Below are 4,726 nucleotides of genomic sequence, written 5' to 3'. Positions count from 1 at the left end.
CACACTGTGGAATTCTACTTGTTAACTGTCCTTTTTTTTCATAACTAAGCTGAATAACCAAGTTTGATGAGTGTACAGTCTTTTAAGTCTGAAGCAAAAGATACAAAACTCAATTTATTTTCCCCCTTTCTTTTCTTTCCTTTTTGGCTGCCCAGTCAAACTTCCTGTAATGAGAGGGAAATCTGGATGCACTTTCCAACACGTACTTGCCTATACAACACAGCTGCTGGCTTTCATAGTGTGTGGTCTGTCCAAAACCCTTCTAGTCATGCAGGCAGGGCAAGGTGAACCTCTTCGGGAAAAGTGACCAAGAACCAAAACACAGACTAGAGTGTTTTGTCAATTCTCTCTCCCTGTGCAGCATGATAAGAGAACAGGAAAAGAAGGGCTATTATTAGGTCTGTGGCATCTGAAGGAAAGAAGGATAGGAATGCAAAGGCTCCTTTCCTCATTCTCTCCATTTCACTGTGTAAAGGAGCAGAGGAAGGAACAGGAGATTCAGCACTGAAGTAATGGCAGATTTCTCTAACTGCTCAGGTCTAAGTCCTTACTCTGACTGTTTTTAGTCTTGAACCTCAATCTCCTCATCTGCAATATGGGGAAAATGGTCTCCACAGCTCACAGAGACAGTGGGAGGATGAAATGAGAAAATGTAAGTTATCAAGGACTGTATCTGAAGGCCATAAATACACAGAACTGTCATTTGCTATTGTTACTTTTGTTTACGAAGCTGCCTTTCTCTAAACTTCCTCAATTTCCTGATACTTATCTGGCTCTCAGGAGAATTTTTAGAAATTTAAGTAGGCGAATTTTTGAGCACTTTTAATAGAAAGAATAAATACTTTTTCATAATAAATAATGAGTTAACAGAGATTAATAAATATTGCTGGTTCTGATTCATTAAAATTTAAAAGTCAGACCCTCCCTGGTGGCGCACTGAGTTTCTAAAGCCGCTTCCTCATGAGTTCGATTCCCACCTGCCCCGGAGGTGACCACATGGCGTGGCAGACCTCTCCTGACCCGCCAGCTGCTCCCCTCAGCAGTGTACTTCGTCGATCTGCCTGTTCTGTTCCCCACTCTGTCTCTGGTGAAGCCTCTCGCCGCCCCTGAGCCTCTGGCCTGTACCCCAGTTCTGTATGTACAAATAAATAAATCTTAAAAAAAAAAAATTCTTTAAAAAAAAAAATTTAAAAGTCAAAAATATTGGGCCACTGATGTGTCCACTCCCAACTACCAAGTTTTCTCAGTCAATTCTGGGACTAGCAAGATATTCAAAAGCAAAGTAGCCAGTTTGTTATTGTGTCTGTCAATATCAATCTTATGTCAATTTTTTGTCCTACATAGTTTTATGTGTTATATAGTTACTATAATGTTACTTAAGTTTTAAATTTCTAAATTATCCTGCTAGTTTTTTTTTTTTTTAAATTTAGGTGAAGCAAAATTTGAAATCACCAACAGGCATAGAAAAATGACACTGTAGAAATTAAAGCAGGTAAATGAGCTGCAGTATACTGGAAGTGTACACTCTGTTAACTACAGAAAACATGTTTAGAGAACTTCCCTAGCCCCAAGAAAGTATAAAAGTCACAGGAGAAAAAAATTAACTAGGCCTCATGGAAATGAGAGATAAAGAAAGTGTAAAAGCCACAGGAGAAAAAGGTACAAATCAATTAACTAGGCCTGATGGAAACTATCTACCCCACAATGAATCTCATCTGACTCCCTCCTGATGGCCACTCTTTCACTTTGGATCACGTGTTTCTCTGATATTTTTATTTCCAGGTCTCTAACACCACTTCTTTATCTCTCAAATATGTATCATTGGAAGCTATTTATTTAAACAGACAAGCTACTAAAGTTTCAGACAAAGGAAAGATTTTATAGTTTAGAATTGGAAAAGCTTGACAGAAAAGATAAAATGACTGAGCTAATACTGAAATCATGAGTGGACAAAGATGTATAGAAGAGGGAAAGGCTAACATTCCTTCGAGAAACAGTCTTTGTGCCGGAAGTTGCAGCCACTTTGGGGCAACTCCATTCACCTCAGAATGGGCCTTCCATAGCTTAGCCATTGCCTACTCTTCAGGTTTCTTCCTGAACACCTCTGAGTGAACCATCTCTTAATTTATCTACCTGGTTAGGGCCCAGTATTTCTTTTTGATATCCTGCACCACAATTTTATACACAGGTTTTTTTCTACTATCTGAAAGTAGAGTTCCCTTTGAAAACCTGTGCCAAAGTAGGAATGTTATGATAAATACTACACAGCCTGTAGTTCGCTGGGGAAGGAGCGAGGCAACTGCTCTCACTGCTCTGGTGTTGCTTGTTCTCATCTGGCTGCTGCAAAGCCAATGCTAAACACTGTTTTTGCCGTGTTTTGACCTGTTATAAAAGCAAAAATCTTCATTGGACTTCTTTCAGTGAGTGAAAACAGGGATTGATATAGATCTTTCTGAAAAGCAAAGTGGCAGAAGCTCAAACCTTCCAAAAGCATGAGATATCTTTCTTCCCATCTAGGGTATATACCTAGAGCTGTGCACAGCAGCAGGCAAGTTCTGTGTCCTCCCTAGATTCCTGCAGGGCCTAGAGTGACCACTGTTACTCCGGACTGAAGGATAATGAAGAAACTTGGGAATGTGCAAAGTCAAAAAGGTAAAACTAACGAGACCATAGATGAGGAGGCCTTCTACTGAGAAATAAGAGGGAGCAGAGCCCATGTTTAGAAACTACAGTGACGAACTGGAACAAATCTTAGCAATTACTAATTTAAAAAGTGCCCACTTTTCAATATTTTCAGGTTTGGGGTACTGTGTTAAGTGAGATACACCATCTCACTTTATCGTCATAAAAAGGAATGGATTAGCACCATTTGAGACAGACAGGTTTAGAAAGATCAAATGACTTGTCTAATTGATTACTCAAATAGTCAGTCTCATCAGCACATAGTTTACAAGAGAAGATTGTTTACCAGAAAGCTAGGAAACTTTGCCCAGGTAATCCAGTTTACCAACGCCTAAACTGACCTTAGAATCCTGATCCTCTGCCTACTAAATTATTTTTTTCTGTATCATGCTGCTACTCAGCAAAGACCCTAAAGGACAGGCAGCTGATTCTGAGACATTATACCATAAGCAACAACATTATAAAAGTGCTTAGCAGAGGAGTGGTGTGATGGAAGTGACACTTTGTATTAACTGGCTATTCAAAAAGTCTTTGTATTAGTTTATAAAACCTATAAAGTAATAAAATGTTTAAAATGCATCGGGTGTCTTAAACAACAGAAACTTGTTTTCTCACAGTTCTAGAAGCGGTTAAGTCCAAGACCAAAGTGGCTTACACGCTGGTCCTGCAGCCTTTCTTTCTTCCTCTATCCTCCCATGGTCTTTCCCACATGCCCACACAGTCCTAGTGTCTCTTTGTATTTCCAAATGTCTTCTTCTTCTAAGTTTCCCGGTCACATTACATCAGCATCCATCCTAAGATTCTCATTTCACCTCTATTACGTTTTCAAAGATCCTATGTTCAAATACAGTCACATTCTAAAATGGGTGCATGGGGGACAAGTTAAGGCTTTACAGGGTAAATTTGAATTCATCCTGTAAACAATATTAATGAGATCTATGATAACGGAGGAAGGGAGGATCAAGTGTGATGTGACATGAAGCTAAATAGGACTGTGGAGGTGATAAAGAGGAGGTGAGCACAGAGACCACACAGCATCTTTCAGATGAGCCAGCCTCCTAGGTTTTGTTATTTAAAAAGCAGCCACACCCCCATACACATTCTATAGAGATGAAGCACGGTAAATAATATAGTTGCTTTTACTGTTTTAGGATTGGGAAGGACTGATTCAGGTGAACCTGTCTATTTTAAGGGCTAAGAAACTGGCTGGCCCAGTTTAACATGCTGCATTACGAATCAAACAAGAATGTCTCCTCACTTCCGAGCCAGTTTTCTTAACCAGCTGGTTTGCTGTTATTTTCCATTGTCTCACTTATTGGTGGCCAAAAACAAGTTGCCATTCTGGCTATATTTTAACATCATGCATTTCTGGAGTTGGAATAAATATTCATAATCACCATCTAGACACAACAGCATTGTACAAATGTGTAAGCTGGTGTAAACTGGCTGAGTTTACCCAGGTAGGGGACAGCTGAATCTATGTCTTCATTCTCAACTAGGTCTCAATCCTTTCTACCCTCATTTAGGGTACATACTCACCTCCTTCACATACTCAGACCAAAAGGTGCATATATGTAAGAATTTCCAAATTTTAGCTGCCAATTTATTATTTGGTGGTGTAAAATGGACTCAAGATAGGAATTTGAGAGAAGTTTAAAAAATTGTTTTTCTCTATGATTATCTACAAAGTAGAAAAGTCACTTTCATCTTTTATATTCTTCTAGGTTTGAATCACAGTTATAAGTTGTTCTCTTACAAATATTAGATATAAAAAATTATCACCCAACACAGACCTTGATAGCAAAATATCACACTGACAAGTATTAAATAAATTATGCTCATTTTCAGAAAATAAAACATTCTGCCTTCCATGTAAGAAAAACTGATAATAGCAATGCACTCACCATCAACTTTTTAAAATGTATCTAACAAAAGCTAGGAAAAGGAGGGTGTTTGAGAGCATATTAATTCTATAACTTCTTTCTCTAGATCAGTCCAAAAATATGCCCTCCTGGAGTTTTGTTTTGTGGTGGGTTCCACCCCC

This window comes from Condylura cristata, unplaced genomic scaffold (assembly GCF_000260355.1).
Source record: "Condylura cristata isolate star-nosed mole 26May11 unplaced genomic scaffold, ConCri1.0 scaffold00024, whole genome shotgun sequence".
Lineage (NCBI taxonomy): Eukaryota > Metazoa > Chordata > Mammalia > Eulipotyphla > Talpidae > Condylura > Condylura cristata.
The sequence above is the reverse complement of the archived record's forward strand: the minus strand, read 5'-3'. Positions refer to the sequence as shown.